The following is a 21,374-nucleotide window of genomic DNA, read 5'->3' on the forward strand; positions in this document are numbered from 1 at the left end:
TATAACTTCAAAAGTCCCTCAAAAGTGCAGTTCTCACGAAGGAAATCAAAACCACAGGACTCAGAAGGACGTTACAGATTTCTGACTCTTCAGTGATTATTTATATGCTTATACATGTCATACAGATGTTCTCAATGTAATTTATCAATTTTTTCAGTTAGTAATCTCGTTTCCCTGTAAGTTGAACCTATAGTGACCATTTGTTTAAGTATCCTTGTCCCCTCTATTCGGTTATTACGTCACCAAAAAATTAAATACAGTCGTGTAGGATTTGACACCGATGGGATTCTCTCTGGAGAACCCTGGATGGTCTGTTGTCTCTTTCTTTCTACCAATAATTTCTTTCTTTCTTTCTTTCTTTTTTCCTTCCATCTTGTGCTCATCCAACTGGTTAGATAATGTTATAGGCACCGGGGGCGCAGGATGGCGTTATTTTATGTTATGTAGAAAATTTGTTGCATGACCTCAGATTTAGCATACATAAGGTCCACATGTACGTCATCTGTTCATTGGAATTGGGTTTCTAACTTGTAACCCTCCGGCCCCGAAGCTGGGATCCTATTACTAAGCCACCGCGACCAGTCTGAATTTCTAGAGCAGATTGATAGCGAATGTCACGAACTTTTCCCCTTAAATTTGGAATAAAATCTCAGCCATTGGGTTTTAAGCAATTCTAAAGTTAAATCTGGGTAGAATAAGTTTCATCCAGAGTGAAAAAGAAAATATTTCGAGGGTTTTTTTCTGAGTTGTTCCAGAGTTCTTAAAATGAAAGACCATTTCATCCAAACCATTACCAAAATTGTCTCTGCTATTCTACAGCTACCACACTGTTAGAAACAAGCTCAACATCGGGCTAATGGCTACATCGGAGAACTATAGACATTTCATACCAATGCTTTATTGATCTAATTATATCGCTGTCATTATTAAAATTCCAAACTTGGTTGTATATTTTAAATCTTATTTAAAAGAATAAAAAATATGGAAGAAAAAAAAATACATATGTGGGTTGAAACATGAATTTTTATGGTGGTATGAATTTTTAAATATTTCCCATTTCATTAATTTTTTTTAGGTATTCATTAAATCAAATTCATATTCTTCATATTATTTTGAACAACTGCAGATATTCAGTAATGAGAATTTCTGATTTCATTTCAGCACTAAAGATTTATTTTTGATATCTTAAACCTCAGTTGTTGTTTTTTTCTCAAAATATAAATTTAAATTTATTTACAAAAATGGTATCTCATATTTAAAAACAAGAATTATTCTTGTAAATGAGAAACTTTCTGAGAAAAAACATGTTACTGACATATGTTAAAATTGTCAAATTATTAATATTATTGTACATCAATTCGTTTTTTTTTATTAGATCACTAGTTCTCATCAAAAGAAAATAGAAATCTGAGGTAAATTCTGACATGTTTTTCCACGAATTTAACCAACGGCGGAGATTTTGAAGAAACTGATTAAGAAATCTATTGAATGTAACAGCTGAATTTGATCATGAATTGGTTAACATATATGGAAGAAATAAACAACTTGATTTGGCGCTTCTAAGAATCGAGTCAATATTTTTGATTATTATTTCGAAAGTTGTTTTTCTCCAAACATTTCGCAATGATAAAAAAATCCATTTAAAATCAAATACTAACAAAAAAACATGGTCTTCAAAAAATGTTGGAGGAGGAGAAAGAGTTTTTTTGGAGCCTTAAATGACCAATGAAAGTAATTTGACGTCATGAGGGAGGATCTAAACGCATGCGCTCCTCTGTCCCGCAGCCTTATGAAAAGGTAAACAAAGAGTGGTGGGAGCTCAGTTGCATCCTGAATTTCAGTCTGACAACTTCACTTCTCTTCTGCCTCAACTTTCCCAAGAGATAAGAAGAACCAACGCATGGACATCGTCAACATCTTTCAAGTGAAAAGGCGTTAAAAGCGTGAGTTTTATTCACATTTCTATCTCGATTTTAAAGCTTTTTTATTTTATTTATTTATTTTTCGTTATTGTCAAAATTTCTAGTAAAGTTTTCTCTTTCGTTTTGATTCTTTTGCGCACTTTGCACATTAAGTGATCGTGAATCAATCGAACTTATTATTTTTAAAAAATCAAAATATTTTTTGTTAAAGATTTAATAATTCTAATATAAAGTGTGAATTGTATGCACATATTATTTTTAAAAAAATCAAAATATTTTTTGTTAAAGATTTAATAATTCTAATATAAAGTGTGAATTGTATGCACATATTATTTTTAAAAAATCAAAATATTTTTTGTTAAAGATTTAATAATTCTAATATAAAGTGTGAATTGTATGCACATATTATTTTTAAAAAATCAAAATATTTTTTGTTAAAGATTTAATAATTCTAATATAAAGTATGAATTGTATGCACATTTCTATCTTGATTTAAAAAAATTTTGTTGCATTTCTTTTTCGTTGCTTTAATAATATCTAGTGATTTCATTTCTTTAATTTTCACTGTACTATGCACTTTGCATATAAACTGATCGTGCCTCAATTGTAAATATTTTAGATGAATCATTATAATTTCGAATAAACATTTAAAAATTATAATAAGTAATTTTATTTCTTAACTTTTGACTGTTCTGTGCAAGTTGCATATGAACTGATCAAGCATCGTGTAATGTTGCAAAATGTTGTAATAATTTCAAAAATATGTTAGATGAATCATAATAATTTTAATGGATTTAAAAAAATATAATATATACCTTGAGTTTTATTCACATTTCTGCTTAGAATAATCATAATAATTTTTAATAAGGATTTAAAAATTATAGTAAGAAACTCTATTTCTTTAATTGTGACTGTTCTGTGAACTTTGCATATTAACTGATCATGCATCAATCATAAATAATAATTTCAAAAATATTTCAGATGAATCATATTAATTTTTGATAAAGAGTTAAAAATTAGAATATATAGTTTGAGTTTTATTCATATATTTTCTCGATTTTAAAACTTTTGAAGCTTTTGTTCGTTGATGTTATAATTTCTAGAAATTCCACTTATTATAAATTTTAATTATATTCAATAATTCATAAGTTTTTTCGGAATTACATAAGCAATTAAACAATTATTGATTTCAGAGAGTGTTTAAATTACCATTTTTACAATATATCTTTTTTTGAAAATCTAATAATTTTTAAAAGTTCTAGGTTGAAAAGAAATAATTTATATAATGATTACAAAATAGTTTAAAAGTTGAAATTATTTCTTGAAAAGTACAAGAAATCCTGAAAACGATCTTTAAGCACTTAATTAGTGCCAGGTTATTTGCTTGAGAATACAATAATTCAATTAACTCTTTAAAATACCATTTTTTTCTAGTCATGGTTCATTAAAATATTTTTAGAATTGAGATTGACTTAAGAATTGCGATTCATTTATCTTATTAAATGAAATGGATTTGATTAATTAATTAATTTGGTTAATTAATAATTAAGTAACAAATTAAGAGACACCATTTTGTGTGAGATTTGGAACTGAAACATTTAAGATTCTGTCTTATTGAAAACTTTGTTAGAACTTATGGCAACCTACGTAACTTCATATAAAGATTGATGAATTTTGTGGGAAGCATACTTCCCATGTCTTTAGAAAGGTTTAATGTATTCAATAGAGTTCTGTATTTAGTTAAAGCATTGAATATTATTGTGTATTCATTTAATGTATTGACTTTTTAAAAGATTATTTGTTCATCAAAATAGACTTTATGTTTCATGTTAACTAATTAGATATCAAGGTAATATAAATGCATGCAATTTTAGTAATTATACTGGTGAAATTTTAGATGAATATATGATGTTTTTCATATACAGACTTATGTTAAAAAGTATAAACTATAAATACATGCTTAAATTTTTTTTTAAATATGCTATATTCTTTTGATAAAAAAAAACGATCTTAACTCTACACCACTATACAGTGGTCCACTTTAGCATCAATGCCATTTTTGTGCTTTTGCAGCTAATTTTTAAAAAAAATTAGAAAATTTTCAATAAAATTATATTATCAAAGATTTTACTTAAAAGTAGAAACACTTTAGTAAAGAAACTTTTATTAAACAATTGATGCTTTTAAATTACTGATTTTGATTGGAAAATTAAATTCAAACTTAAATTTGTTAATTATAATTAATTTATTAATTAGTACGAATTTATTAATAAAATTAATTCTGTAAAATTAATAAAAGTTGGAATTCGTACTCAGATTTATGAATCGACAATTTTGCAAATACACTGCGGCTGTATACCCGCCATGTTTTGTAATTGCCATCATTTTTGCTAGATACGGTAATTCTATGTCCTATTTCAGACTCGATTAATATTTTTTAACTTATGAGTTTGATTAATTAAGAGAGTTCCGACACGGTCACCACCCCTTGTAGAAGAAAGAAGAAAGAGGAACGTGCGTGGAAAAACTTTCGGTCTCCGAGAAAAGCAACAAACATTCTTACCGGAGCGAATTTACTGAAAATGACATTCCATCACTAAATCATAGTAGACTATATAGAATAATGCCCTTCCATCGGCATCATTACCCCCCTTTCCGACCCTGGTAACAGAAAGAAGAGCGTGCCGAATCGCTCTCGGTTATTCGATGGCCGTCATCTCTCACTCACCGCCACTGGCAACAAAAAAAAGGAGCTCTCTGAAACAGTTTCGGTCTTCGCGAAAAGCAAAAAAGAGCAAGCATCCCTACAAACTTTGTTTTGTAATTTCCATCATTTTTTCCACAGACTGTAATCCTAGTCATACTTCAAACTCGATTAATATCTTTTTAACTTATGAGTTTGACTAATTAAGAAAGTTCCGACAAGCTCGCGTCCCTCATAGAAGAAACAGAAGCGTGCGAGGGAGCACTCTTGGTCTCCGAGAAAGGCAACAAACAGCTTGTTGGTGATCTTACCGGAGCGAATGTACCATAGATGACACTGTACCACTAAATCCCAGTACTCTAGGTAGAATAATGCCCTTCCATTGCCTTCATTCCACGCTCATCTCCCTTGACAACAGGAAAGGGAGCGTGCCGAATCACTTTCGGTCATTCCATGGCCGTCATCCCACGCTCACCGCCCTTGGCAAAAGCAAAGGGAGCGGGCCGAAACGGTCTCGGTCTTCGGGAAAGGAAACAAAGATCAAGCATCCCTACAAACTTTGTTTTGTAATTACAGTCATTTCTTCTACAAACGGTATTCAAATTCGATTAATATTTTTTAACTCGTGAGTTTGACTAATTAAGAGAGTTCCGACATGCTGACCGTCCCTCGCAGAAAGAAAGAGGCGCGTGCGAGGAAGTACTCTCTGTCTCTGAGAAGGGCAATAAAGAGCATTCTGAGCTCTTACCCGAGCGAATGTACTGAAGATGATACTCTATCACTAAATCACAGTAGTCTAGATAGAATAATGCGCTTCCATGGCCGTCATCCTAAGCTCACCGCCCCTGGCAACAGGAAGGTGAGCACGCCGAAGCAGTCTCGGCCTTCGGGAAAGGCAACAGAGAGCAAGCATTCCTACAATTATTTTCATAGCGATTGTGTTAACAATTACGCTCTATCACCAAATCATAGAAATCTATATATCTGAGTAGTCTAGTCATAATAATGCGCTTCCATGGCCGTCTGTCTTTCCACGTTCACCATCCCTGGTTACGGGAAGACAGCAAACGCACCGAAACGCTCTCGGTCTTCAAGAAAGACAACAGAGAGCAATCATTCTCAATTCCTCTCCATGACGATTGTATTAATGATGGTATTCCATCACCAAATCATAGAAATCTATATACCTGAGTAGTCTAGTCATAATAATGCGCTTCCATGGCCGTCTGTCTTTCCACGTTCACCATCCCTGGTTACGGGAAGACAGCAAAAGCACCGAAACGCTCTCGGTCTTCAAGAAATAGCAATCATTCCTAATACATCTCCATGTCGATTGTATTAATGATGGTACTCCATCACCAAATCATAGATTTTTATATACACTTATAGTGTAGCTAGAATAATGTTCTTCCATCACCACCATTCCATGCTCTCCGCCCCTGGTAACAGAAAGTTGAGCACGCTGAAATGGTCTCGGTAAAATATTTATTCAAAAAATAATAAAATAATAATAATAATATTTATTCAAAAATTCAATTTTTTCAAAAAAATTGAAAAGCTAATAATATAAGAAAAATGAGAAAAACCTACAACGACGACAGATAAAACAGAAAATGTTTTTAAAAAAACTGTTCATAGGTTCAAAAATTAAAGAAAGAATACTGAAACTCTAATAACGTAAAAAATTAAAGAAAGAATACTGAAACTCTAATAACGTAAAAAATTAAAGAAAGAATACTGAAACTCTAATAACGTAAAAAATAAGAAAAAAATATGATAATGCGAGATAAAAAAAAAGTTTACGAATATTATTCATAATTCCAAAACTTTAAAAAAAATAGAGAAACTTTAATATTATAATAAGCAAGCAAAAAATTTAAATGATGAAGGATAAAACAGAAAAGAGCAACAAAAATCATTCAAAATCCATAAATTAAAAAAAATTGAGACGCTAATAATGTAAAAAAGTAAGGAAAAATTCATTATGATAAAGGAAAAAAAACTGATAAAAGTAATAAAATAAAGTTTAAAAAAAGTCAGCTTTAAATATTCATTCGATCGTCACTAGCACTTTAGTCACTGCTCCTAAAGCACCCTTGATTTATATGTAAACAATTACGCATTTCACGCTTTTGGAAAAAAACACATTTCACGCTTTTCGAACTTTGTCGATGTCAATAAAAAGAAAATTATAACAAAATTCCTGAAAAGCCTTTCAAAAATCGATATTTATATATTTTATACGCACGACGTTCATTTGAAAGAGAGTTTATTAAGAAGTCGTAAGAATTCATTGACGACTTGAATAAAATTTGTTTGTCATAGATGACAATATAATAACTGGCCTGAGGCGATTTATTGAGAATTGGAGTGACATCTCTCTTCCTTCTTCTATTCTTTCGTTAAGAACCATGATAAAAGTTATGGATATATCAAGCATTTTTCATTTTTAGAGAGACTCTGCATTTAAAAAAAATGAAAATAATGCTTGTCAAGGTATTTAACAAATAAAGAATTTGAATTGTAGATTTTGATTGACTTGAACATTATTGATTTCTTTCATTCCTTATTCACTTGTCTAGAAGTATTGGAAGTGAGATTTATTTTGAAATAGGTTGTCATATTGCGTGGCTTTTCTTTCCATTTGTTCATTTTTACTTTGGTTCAATATTTTATTCTCCATCAGATATAAATTTTTATAAGCTCTGGTTACAGACTTGTATTTCACTGCGCAAAATCAAAAATGAGATTTTTTTACTGTAAGAGAAAAATATTAAGATATTCATACATGTTTTACTTAAAATCCTCTTAAATGACTTAATTCTACCTTTATTTTAACTACATTAATGATTTTGAAATTTTGTACATCTATAAATGAGCCTTTAATGAATCCGTCATTTTAATCAAAAAACTTCTGCTGTTAATTCATTTCACAATTTTTTTCAAAAATCCTTCATTAAATTGAATAATTGCGGTTTTAAAATTACCTATAAATAATAAATTTATTTAAAACATTTTTAATTGAAACAAATGTATTAAATTATATCCATGAAGTAAACTTTGACTTATTTCATTATTATTATTGATCATCATATTGAATCATGCTACAGCATAAATTAAATTCCAAATATATCATTAAATTCTTTAATGATTATTTGGTTTTATCTATTTCGTTTTAGATAATAATGTTTTTTCTTGTTCATTTTTAATAATAAGGATATTTTATCTGACAGTTTTTAACATTCAGTGGGTTTGTTTAAAGTGAGTTTGGTATTTTCATATAAGCTTGTTTTATTACTGCATGCCATAAATTAAATTCATAATTTTAAACTCTACTGAATTTGTCAAATTACCAGTGTTTGGCGCAGCTTGGCCAAATCTGGCTCTTGCGCCATTAACCAAAACAAACCAACCAACCTTGATAATAAGGAATACATGCTTTTATGGTTCTTAAATAAGCATATGAGTCCACTTTTTTCTAAAATGCCTTGATATGTATGATTCTTTATTTGTCTTTATTTGATTCTTTATGAACTTATTTATTTGTCTATTCCTCTAAATTTTTAAAAACTCGCATCTGTCTGTACACTTACTGTTCACATTTATTGTGACGAAAATGTGTATATCCGACGCTATTTAAGCCATAAATATTCTTTTCAAAAACATATTTAGCTCTTAATATAGATGCCTTTCTACGATAAAAGTTTTTTGAACACATGGCTTTAATCGTGAGTTAAATTCCCTTCTTTGAACTGGAAATAGGTAGCATTTCGCCAACTGAAGAGCTTATTTCAACCTCTCCTCCATTTGTATTCTCGGAAATTTTACATTTCAGACATCTACTTATCCCTAATGGCAGTAGCATCGACATCTTATCAGTTTACTGAAAGGCGCAAGCGAGCGACTGTAATTGAATTCAGATTACTTGTATTACACAAACATCTTTTCGAAATGGAACCCAGGATATTATAAAATCAGATGTATTTCACTCACATTATCGAATTCGGTGCATAGAATAAATACGAAGACGCTTCATAGCCATTATAAATACAAAGCTTGTGATACTAGTAACAAAGATGATAAAAAATATTATTGAAAATAAAATACAGATGAATAAGATTAGATATTGAAAATAAAATACTGGTAAATAAGATAAGATATTGAAAATAAAATACTGGTAAATAAGATAAGATATTGAAAATAAAATACTGATGAATAAGAATAATAAAATATTTATAAAATGAAACTTAGTGCTCTGTAAGAATTGATTTCTTTCAATATTGTTATTGATGTTGTTACTGATTATCGATTATTGCGCATAGAATAATTACAAATAAGAAAGATGCACCGATAATAATATAAATACATAGAAAAAAATTAATGTTATACATAAATAAAAATAAAACACCGATAAATCAATGCGAATAGTAAAACATTTATGAAAGGAAAAAACGCTGTAATGTCACGCATTTTTTATATTTATTATTTATTCTATGCGTAGAATAAATACGAATCATAAAGATTTGTCAGTGACAATATAAATACGAATGTTTTAAACCTTTGAAATGTAAGAATTATTTCTCCAGATTCCTTGCAATGGGGAAGAGTTAATTACTTAAATATTTATTTTAATGAAACTAAATTGTTAAATATTTTTAAGTAAATATCTTTCAATTATCTAATAAAGCACGGTCTTTTACAGTTGAAAGAAGCATTCATTTTTAAAAACATTTCTGCGTAAAATGCAGAAAAGTAAAATCATATGTTGAATTCTCTGAAATACTTACTTCTATTGGACGATACTCAGCTACATTGTAAGACTAGAAACAATTAAAGATAAACTAATTATTTAAAGAAATAATTCCTAGTTTGAAAAGAATACTTTTAATCAGAATAATAATCCTCAAATCTCATTTTCCGATAATTATAAGTAATTTGTAAGTATCATTATCAGATATTTATAATTAATTTGGACAAGCAACTTGAAAAATGCTTTAGCTGCTATAGTGTAATGCGTAATAAAATGTTTCTCTCTTCAATGTTTTCCTTATGCTAATGCAATGAAGTTATTCCATCAAATTTATATAATATACAATTAAACTGAATCTACAAAATAACTTCAGGAAACTCAGCTAGAGATTTAATTAAAATACAATATTGTCAATAAGCATAGAGTAATTTTTTCGAGATTCGAAAAAATAAATTTGTAGAACTAACGGTCTACCAAAAATCATACAATGAGCGGTTCAAAGGAAAGGCACTTTCATTCCATCAGCTAGTGCTCTTTCTCACCGATTTTCATCAACAATATGCAAAACGCGTGTTATCCTTATCGTTTATTGTAGATATCTTTGTTATCTCTACTCTCTAAAATCACCCACGGAACACAGTTTCGAAATTTCTATTCTCCAAATCACTCATTCCTTGGGAAAAAACCTTCTGAAAATACAATCTCGATTCTTCATTACGAAGTTCTGCAAATTCATGTATTCAGTGCCAGAAGCATTTCCAGGCATGTAGAAATGATCTTCGGTTCCAAAATTTTACCATCGTGCGATTTACTTGTAAAGCATATAGTTTAACTTCCAAAAGATTTCTGGAATAAATATTAGATTTTTATAGAATGGCAGAAAGTTTTGGGACAAGCACTTGACAGAGGGAAATAGTTCCCTGATGTTCATCTCCTTATTCCAACCATGCCGAAAATGTGCCTTTTCGTTATTAATATTTCCTCATCCAATTATTTTCCCTACTGAAGCATAATAAGAATTAAATCTTAGACGCGTGTTGAATTTCAGATTGTTAAATCTACAGTTATATTAATAGAGACCATGGAGGTATTGACAAATCAGGCCAGATATCGGAAAAGATCTTGCATTTCAAAACGCATCGATGCTTTTAGAAGCTTTTTAAAAAAATAACCTTTCCGTATTAATTAAGAGCATTTGATTTAAATGAATTATTTCTACATATTTGATTTTGAAATAATATGTAGCTCTAAATATGATACCTACTCATTAACCTTGAATGCTCCTTTACCATTAAAAGCTAATTAGATGCATATAAAGCTTTGCTGTTCTCCAGTTACATTGCTGAAAAGATAAAACCATTACTTTAATTATCAACCAAAACTAACGGTTGCGATCACATTAAAGGTACGTTTATATTTTTAGAATAAATCAAATGGAGTGAGATTTTCGCGTAACGAAATCTTAAGCTGTTAAAAGCATAGCCCCCTTTGAAATTAATATTCAGACATAAAAGTATCATATTTGACTCTAAACCCGTTTACATGGGAGGAGGTAAAATATCTTAAATAAAATCCTATTAATAATTTATCAAACCTTTGTACTAATTATTTGTTTTATAATGCATAATATAGACAACTAGTAAATTCTTTTAGTTCTAATACATTAAAAAACTTTTAATAGAGAAATTTAAGGACTTTTAACAGTGATTAACTTGAAATTAATTTATTAACTCTAAGTTTTCAAATATCATTATTGTAAGAAGGAAATTTTAATTTCGAAAGGTGACAATCAAAGAATTGTTGTATAACTCCAAAAAAGCTTCTTAATATGTCATGCATTTTTTTTTACAAATAAAATAGCATCTAAATAAATATAAGTAAAAAGAAGTAATAAGAAATAAATATAAGTAAAAGTTTTTATAGAAGTAAATGAAATAAATATATTGCCATATTCTGTTACTTATGCCTACTAGAATTATTTTCGTTCTACTGCTATTAGTATATTTTTTGTGGTGGGGTGTGCCGAAAGGGCGATTAAAAATAAATCGAACAGGCAGAAATAAATTAATACAACATGGGGCCTGAAACGCAAAGGCTGCTACAGACGTTCCTTTGTCAATGCATTAAGTAAAAGAAAATAATACAATAAATAAAGTGTATAGCAAAGATTAATCATATATATAATCATTTAAATTTTTATGAGTATTAATATATGCTATACCATTTTCTTAAAAAAACTACTTACATAATGCTGTTTTAAAGAAAATTAAATTTTACCATACATTTATTATTTTTACTTTCTCGCATGCGCAGTTTACAAAGAGAAAGTGTTGCAATATCGTCGAAAAGAATTCGAATTCGAGATTTTAACAAATCTTCCCATTTTCAGACCCATAATCATTTAAGTATAATTATTTAAATTTTTATGAGTATTAATGTATGCTATACCGTTTTCTTAAAGAAACAATTTACATAGCACGGTTTTAAAAGAAAATTAAATTTTACTATACATTTATTATTTTTATTTTCTCGTATGCGCAATTTACAAAAAGAAAGTGTTACAATATAACCGAAAAAAAAAATTCGAATTCGAGATTTTGCCATATCTTCATATTTTTAGACCTATAATCATTTAAATATAATCATTTAAATTTTTATGAGTATTAATATATGTCACACCGTTTTCTTAAAGAAACAATTTAAATAGCACAGTTTTAAAGAAAATTAAATGTTACTATACATTTATTATTTTTACTTCCTAGTTTGCGCAATTTACAAAGAGAAAGTGTTGTAAAATCGTCGAAAAAAATCTCCACACTTTCAGATCTATAATCATTTAAATTTTTATGAGCATTAATATATGATATACCGTTTTCTTAAAAAAAAATTTACATAGCACAGTTTTTTAAAAAATTAAATTTTACCATACATTTATTATTTTTGCTTTCTCGTATGTGCAGTTTACAAAGAGAAAATGTTGTAAAATCGTCGAAAAAAATCTCCACACTTTCAGATCTATAATCATTTAAATTTTTATGAGCATTAATATATGCTATACCGTTTTCTTAAAAAAAAAATTACATAGCGCAGTTTTTTAAAAAAAATTAAATTTTACCATACATTTATTATTTTTACTTTCTTGTATGTGCAGTTTACAAAGAGAAAGTGTTGTAAAATCGTCGAAAAAAATCTCCACACTTTCAGATCTATAATCATTTAAATTTTTATGAGCATTAATATATGCTATACCGTTTTCTTAAAAAAAAATTTACATAGCACAGTTTTTTTAAAAATTAAATTTTACCATACATTTATTATTTTTGCTTTCTCGTATGTGCAGTTTACAAAGAGAAAATGTTGTAAAATCGTCGAAAAAAATCTCCACACTTTCAGATCTATAATCATTTAAATTTTTATGAGCATTAATATATGCTATACCGTTTTCTTAAAAAAAAAATTACATAGCGCAGTTTTTTAAAAAAAATTAAATTTTACCATACATTTATTATTTTTACTTTCTTGTATGTGCAGTTTACAAAGAGAAAGTGTTGTAAAATCGTCGAAAAAAATCTCCACACTTTCAGATCTATAATCATTTAAATTTTTATGAGCATTAATATATGCTATACCGTTTTCTTAAAAAAAAATTTACATAGCACAGTTTTTTTAAAAATTAAATTTTACCATACATTTATTATTTTTGCTTTCTCGTATGTGCAGTTTACAAAGAGAAAATGTTGTAAAATCGTCGAAAAAAATCTCCACACTTTCAGATCTATAATCATTTAAATTTTTATGAGCATTAATATATGCTATACCGTTTTCTTAAAAAAAAATTACATAGCGCAGTTTTTTAAAAAAAATTAAATTTTACCATACATTTATTATTTTTACTTTCTTGTATGTGCAGTTTACAAAGAGAAAGTGTTGCAATATCGTCGAAAAAAATTTCTCTTCTTTTAAAATCTAAAAATCTTCACATTTTAAGTCCTTTCTGAATTCGAAAAATGTAACTTTGCCATTATTCTGCCTCTGATAACTCAGAAGCACTTTGCACTAGACGGCTGAAATTTGGTATATAGAATTACAAACAAATTTATAGATTTCTAACGATTTTCAAAAGAAATCCATTTACGGGAAATCTATCTTTCTAACTGTTAAATTGCATCAAAATTGATATCTATGAAACACAAAGAGAAGGTAAATAATATTTGATGCATGGGTTTAACATCTAAAATATAGATAATACTTATGAAATTTTGAACCCAATCTGTCAGAGTTGATAGTTTTTCTGTCTGTGCTTTCGCATGCATATAAAGGCAATAATTTAAATTACTGAAATTCTGCATTTTATCTTGTACATACAACTGTAGTTTTGTGAAAAATTTGGTGTCAATCTGCAGGCAAAAAGGTGCTCAAAATACATATTCTCACTCTAGATTCGATGATATCTCCAGATTCAAGTGAAAAAAAGGTATTTCGTAACAATCGATCACCAACGCCATGCAAAGTATTCGCGGAATTGCCCTATGTCCCCAATTTTATGCGAAGAAAGAATCGGACAGTATGCTAGAAAGTTTAGAGAAGACAACTCCCACTATTTGGAATTATATCTGTCTTCCAATGAAAACGATAATTTCCAAATGCCTAACACCAGATTTGCAGGTTTCTATAAAATTTTGAACGAAATCCATTCAGGGGAAATCTGTCTGTCCGGCTGTCCGAATACAAATAAAATTAATATACATACACATTTAACATCTAAAGTATAGATCTGTATCAAATTTAGAATCATAACTGTCAAAGGATTGACCGTCTGTCTGCCGGTACTTTCACATATATGTAAACGCTATAACTACAGTTCTGGGATTGTAATTGGTTTTAATCAGTCAGAAAAAAAGGGAGTCCAGCATACGTATTTAGTTTTTTGGTGAGTGTGTATTAACTGTATCCAGGCGATAAATCGCCAAAAAAGTCCCCAAAGATAGCACGCTAATAGACTCTTTTGTAATTATTATTCGCCAATGGTATGTGGTTAAAAATGCCCAAGTGGCAGTTTTTTTTACTCTACTTTGAAGTAGACAGCTCCCATCTGTGGGACTCTGAAAATAAATATCTGAGCATTCATGGCACCCAAAGCCTTCCTAAGGTCTATAATGAAGTTTTTTTCACGTGCGAGAGGGGCGAGGAAAAACACTTTTAGTAAAGAGAATGCGAGAAAGTTTCAGAGAGATCATTACCGCTGATTTAAATTAATGTTTTTTCTGACAAAATATTAATAATATGTAGTCCTCAAAACTTTCAATGTGAAAAAAAACAACAATACAAACTGGATTTTTAACTAATTATTTAATCTAAGTACCCCTGTAAGTTGCTTTTATTGTATCATAAACAAACATTATTAAATCTCTTCATTAAATAAAACTTTCTTCGCAGATGTGTGAAGCAGACGACTAAAAACCTTTTTCTTTCTTCTCGATATTCTTTCCAAATATCTAAAGACAAAAAAGTCTCCATTTGAAACCTATTTTTCCCAGAAAGTATGAGGCATTTCTTAAGATTTTAGTCTTTTTTAATGAAGTTTATTTATTGATATCCTTTGTATCTTACGGTTCTGCAGATGAATGAATTCTATTATTTAAAAAATTATATTGTTAACAGGCCTTTCACCAGAGATCGAAAATACTTCCTTCGGATAGAGTATCTATATATGCCGCATCGTTACAGAGCTGTTTCGAGCAGCTTACAATGACAATATTATTACCTATTCAGTACTCTGAATGCTGTGGCTAGATTTCTTTTTTTGTTATAAAATTTATTTCAGCTTGGTTATAGCTATTACACATATTAAGACACATTATAACATACGCATCATAACAATTTGTGGAAGAAAACAACTATGGTAATTTTGGGAACAACTATGGTAATTCATGGAATTCTGAACAATTACATTAAATACTAAAAAAAGGTGTTTCAAGCTGACATGCTTTATTTAGCATTTTAAACCATTCCTCCCATAACTTCTTGAATACGATAACTTCACAGATAAAACAATAAAAGTATCTATTTAAATAAAATATGGATTTTTGGTAAAATGTAGAATATCCATAAAAGGATTTCAATTCCTTTCTCTAAAGTAACGGAACAGTCTGCTTGGAAACTTAAGTTTCTTATTCTGCGGGAGATTATATTGTTGAATAATTTATTTTTAAAATAAATTAACTTTAAAATGAAAAATTAAATTAAATAAATGCTACAAACTTGTTATCGCATAACGCTGTTCAGTCAGCAAATTCCAGAAAACAAAATGGCAATTTTGGCCTCTTGAGATAACACGCTCTTAAAAGAATTAATTACTTTCTGGATTATTTTGTCTTACTCTATCCATACACTATTTGTAAACTGACAAAAATTCAAAATCATATGGCCTTCTGAAAATAGCTTAACATATCTTCTCAACGGACGTTAGTACACTAAGCCTCAATCCTGTTTTATTATCCTTAATGTTTAGCCAGCAATGTCTACTTTTATCAATATGTTAACTGCAAGAGATATTGATAAGGTTGCGATACGACTGCATGTAAACAAGTGCATTTTTTATGGTTGTCAGGTTATTTAAAATTTATTAATAAACTGTATAATTTTTTAAACTGCATGCCGCCTTTCAACGGTGACAAGCGGGACTGAATGAGGAGTATACTATCAGTTATTAGTGACTGACGTTGAGCGAACAGAAAGTATACTGTTAGTGATCAGTGAATGGCATCGCAGCCTATAAACGTAACTAATCTAAACTAAACTACACTGAAGAAACCAAAATTTAATGTTCACTTTAACCCACTTTACAAAATAATATTAAATATGTATTCAAAAAATACAAACCTTTCAGTAGAATACAGCATCTCCGTGCAATTTTATTTGCATATAGCCAGTCAACGGTGATTGATGTGATCACCGGCAACTAATGTAGCTCCATCTTAATTAAACTAAGCTAATTTCGAAAAAGAAATGATTGATGTTTCATATAGCCTACTTAATACAAAAGATATTCAATGTAAATTGAAAAATTACAAACCTTTCGGTAGAGTGCAACATCTCTATATACCTTGATTTGCATATCGCCAGTCAACGGTGACTGACGCGACTTGAGCGAAAAGTTAATCGCCAATCAATCGTAAATGGCGCGGTCTAATCGGCAGTCAGCTACCGTTGGCCGACGAGGTTCATGTGGACATCATAGTGTCAATCACCAGTGATAAATATGGCACCAAATTAATCTAATTAAACTAAACTAAACTCAATAAAGATATTAGTGATATTTACTATAACAGATTCTGTAAGAAAATGTTAAATATAAATTCAAAAAAAAAAAAAATACAAACCTTTCGGTAGAATGCAACATCTCCGTGCAGTTTTATTTATATACCGCCAATCAACGGTGTTTGATGTGACCCGAACAAAAATTGTGGTGTCAATCACTGTGGCTAATATAGGGTTATTAATATAGGTCATAATATAGGGTGGCTAATATAGGGTCATAGGTTAATTAACTAAGCTAACCTGGAGAAAGAAACGATTGATGTTTACTATAACTCACTTAATACAAAAGATATTCAATGTGTATACAAAAAATACAAACCTTTCGGTAGAATGCCACACCTCTGTATAATTTTATTTGCATATCGCCTGTCAGCGGTGACTGACGCGATTTGAGAGAAAAGTAATTGCGAATCAACCGTAACTGACACAGCCTAATCGGCAGTCAGCCACCGGTGGCCGACGAGGTATGCGCGGAAATCATAGTGTCAATCATCAATGACTAATATGGCGCCAAATTAATCTTCTTAAACTAAACTAAACTAAAAAAAGATTATTTACGATTACTATAACCGATTCAGTAAGAAAATATTCAATAAAATTTTTTAAAAAAATACAAACCTTTCGGTAGTAATACAAATTCCATTTCCATATACCTTTGAAATGTAATCAATAAAGACGAAGTAGCCTCCAAAGTAAGCTCAGCTCTTTATAAAGGCGTAAAACTCTACTGAGGTATTGCTTAAGATATCATTGCTCCTTTTATTCACTAATCTCCTCTCCTAGGAGAAAATGGGTTCAGTGATAGGAAAAAGAGATCTCCTACACTTTTGCTGTCTTATCTGAGCTCCTCTATTGCTCACAAACAGAAGCACTAGGGGAAAAAAATGGAAGTCTCTTAGATAACTCGAAACAGAAACACACACACAATCAAAGGATGTTTGCTGAGATGATACCAAAGAATGATTCACTTGACAGCTTTGTTAAGATGGGAAGAGTGTGAAGGCAGTTCAAACATTGTCAGAAAGTGACCATATAAACACATGGTGCGATTAGCTCATCGTAAAATGAGGATTTTGTATACGTGCGTGTTTTGTAAAACGATGAATACAAAAAGTGAAGGAAAGCTCTAATTTCTTTTGTAAGGTGAGTAATTAGAGATATTTATATTATAATTTGGGTCTTGAAAATACAGTAATTCATTTTTAATATCTAATTTTCCATGTGATGTGAAATGAACATCAATGACAACATGGTAATATGATAATAATAGGAATATGATAAATATTACTGTAAAATTTAAATATTCTAAAGGCGAGTAGATGTTTTATTGATGACATTTTTGTTTTATTGAATTTTGTTTTATAAAGTTTATTTCTTCACGGTTAAAGATTTCGATCAATAATAATTCATTTAATGTGTGAGTACACTTTGTTGTTTCTAGAAATAATAAATACATTTGTTAACGGTAATTTTTTCTGAAAAATTAATTTGTAATTTCTTACAACTATGTACGTTTTTGTTTCAGTTACTGAAATCAAGAAACGTAAATATTGTATTTGTCAGAAAACGTTTAAATACAAACTTTCAAAAGAGCAAACTGATCTTAATGCAGTTTTCTTATGTTTACATCACACAATAGAGAAAAGAATATCAGCCTAAAAATATTATCATGTTAATTGAAGTCTCGTCTGGAATTTATTTTTCAAAGAATGCAATTTTTTATTTATTATTACGTTAAAATTGGTAAAAGCACGCGAATAAAAAATTTAGTGAAAGAATAAAATTCATTTGAATTTCATTACAATAAAATTTGTTATAGCAAACGATGTTTTAAATTACTGTTGAAAATTTCGTTAAAATTAAAGAAAAGTTATATAAAGATGAAATCACTGCAAAAATATTTTTTGTTGTACTTTATAGGTATGTAAAAAAAGAATATGATGAAACTCCTTAAAGCGATAATGTGATGATAATTTTTGAAAATAAACTTTAAATTTCGATGGATTTTTAATTAAATTAATGAATTTAATTATTACTTAAACATTTTGAAAACTGCTTTCCACTTAAAAAGTAACAACGTCCCAAATTTGGTAGTTCTATGTCGAACCTGCTGTGAACAGAATTTTGAATGATTTCTAGCATCAAGAAGTTTGTAGAACGTTTGAAAGCCGTAAAACACTATCATGCTAAAAAAAAAAAAAAAAAAAAAAAAAAAAAAAAAATTGGCGGATTATCAAAATTGCAAGGTCAAATTTTTGGACAATTGTAGCATTTTTTTTTCGTTGTATATTTCGTATAAAAGAAAGCAAAACGAATTATAAATAAACAAATAAAAATCCGGGTTTTCACCTGTAGTAGAGTTTTCACGATTCTTGATATTTAACTGTGAAAAATGCAAAATTCAGGAGCGGAATTTTACTTTTATTTCGAAATATCGTTCAGTATAAATAGATTTTCCATGAAAAAAATCCAGAAAGCTTCTTTATATTATAGTCGGTTTCAATTTCTTAATTTTCTTGTACATATTAAAATATAATAGAATTAAATTAAATCCATCAGTAAAGAGCCAAATGTTCGTGAATATATTTCCCTTTATCTCTAATACTATGCAAAACAATGAGTTCGTTGAATATTTTCATTTTCCTCTACATTTATTTATCACCTTTTGTGAGAAAATGAATGATGGACCATTCATTATTTTCATTCTGAATGCTAATATGAATGATGGACCATTCATATTATGAAAGAACTACATAAAATACTGCATACCAAGCTTAAAAATTTTGATTCTGAGTATTTGATAATTTAAGTCTTTCATTTACATATATATAAATAATAAAAAAATAACTAAAAAGGAGCAAAAAAAGCAAATATTTTCATAAAAAAAGATGACCCTGTTTTTATTTCTTCTTATAATTCTAAATAACTATATCAATTCAGATTTTCCTCAGAGGGAAATATTCGAAGAATCTTTGTTTTATAAGAAGCTATCGGCTATATGAATGTAATCAAAATTATTAGTTTTTCCATAGAGCTTGCTTGTTTCGCATTTGGAAAGATGAAATTTTGAAATCGATTTCATGTTAACTTCTTCGTGCGCTAGAGATATAAAATCATAGTCACTTGTGTGTTTTCGGGTAAAATATACTATTTTAATATTTTCACAACTTAATTATTAACTAATCAATTGGTATAGTTTAATTAAATTGATTACATACGAACAGCACCACATAATAGTGAATTTTAGAATTTTTTTCTGGAATTCATAAAAATGATGATACCGAATAATAAATTGAAAAAGTAAAAAGTAATCAAATAATTTTTAAAATGTAATACTTTAAGTACTCTAATCAAAGTGTTTTTCGTTATATTTTTATTTTTGCTCCTAATTACCGTATGGAATTCATTGTTGGGATTCTAATGTTTGAAAGAAGTTAACTAATTTTTGGGATAATATTTGATAAAATTTTCATATGAACTGAAAGCAATTCTAATGTTTGGAAGAAATGAAAAGTTAAAAAAAAAATTGAGCCGATTTTCCTGAAGACAAAAATTTAATTTTATTGCATAATAAAATGTTTTAAAGCATGAGTAACAGACATGAGAAATTAATGTATATTATATAGGGACTAACTTTTATGATAATATTTGATAAGAATTTCGTATGAATTTAAAGCGATTCTAATGTTTGAAAGAAGTAAAAAGTAAAAAAAAAAGAAAAAAAATTGAGCCGGTTTTCATGAAGACAAAAATTTAATTTTCTTGCATGATAAAATGTGTTAAAGCATGAGTAACACACATGAGGAATTAATGCATATTACATAGGGACTAACTTTTATGATAATATTTGATAAGAATTTTGTATGAATTTAAAGCGATTCTAATGTTTGAAAGAAGTAAAAAGTAAAAAAAAAGAAAAAAAATTGAGCCGATTTTCATGAAGACAAAAATTTTATTTTCTTGCATGATAAAATGTGTTAAAGCATGAGTAACACACATGAGGAATTAATGCATATTACATAGGGACTAACTTTTATGATAATATTTGATAAGAATTTTGTATGAATTTAAAGCGATTCTAATGTTTAGAAGAAGTAAATAGTAAAAAAAGAAAAAAAAAATTGAGGCGATTTTTATGAAGACAAAAATTTCATTTTCTTGTATAATAAAATGTCTTAAAGCATGGGTAAAAAGACATAAGGAATTAATGAATATTTTAAAGTGACTAATTTTTAGTACAATATTTGATAAGAGTCTCCAAGGAATTTAAAACGATTTGAAACTAAGTAAACATAAATAATAAAAATAAGCAAATTAAAAATATAATATCTTAAAATGTTTTAGAAGTTATTTACGACGAAAATAATTTTTTTATTAAATTACAAGAAAATAATTTAAACAATGTAAATTTCCCTCTTATGTTTTTAACCTCTGAAATAGAAAAAAAAATGAATTTCTTAATATACAAACTTCAAATGTATGCAACTGTAACTTTTCATTACATCAGGCATTCTAATACAGAATTTAAAAAAAAATCATAAATTTCTGCTAGCTTTTTCTCTAGCAGTAATCTTTTTTTTCTTTCTTATATAGAGCTTTCAAAAAGGCGAGGGTTATACTTACGTTCAAAGATTTATCATATAAACTTTCTTCCTCATTATAAGTGGGATTAGAGAAG

At 28.7% G+C, this 21,374-nt stretch overlaps 1 protein-coding gene across 6 annotated transcripts in view; it reads left to right on the top strand.

Moving 5' to 3' along the window:
• The first annotated feature begins 1,836 nt into the window (after positions 1-1,836).
• The window catches only part of LOC129958356 (serine/threonine-protein phosphatase with EF-hands 2-like), a 136,712-nt gene continuing 117,174 nt past the window's right edge, over positions 1,837-21,374 (top strand). For all 6 annotated transcript variants that reach the window (XM_056070786.1, XM_056070788.1, XM_056070789.1 and 3 more), the window contains exon 1: positions 1,837-1,943. The gene's annotated coding sequence lies outside the window, so the exon portion shown is untranslated. The remainder of the gene's footprint in view (positions 1,944-21,374) is intronic.

Source organism: Argiope bruennichi, chromosome X1, assembly GCF_947563725.1.
Source record: "Argiope bruennichi chromosome X1, qqArgBrue1.1, whole genome shotgun sequence".
Lineage (NCBI taxonomy): Eukaryota > Metazoa > Arthropoda > Arachnida > Araneae > Araneidae > Argiope > Argiope bruennichi.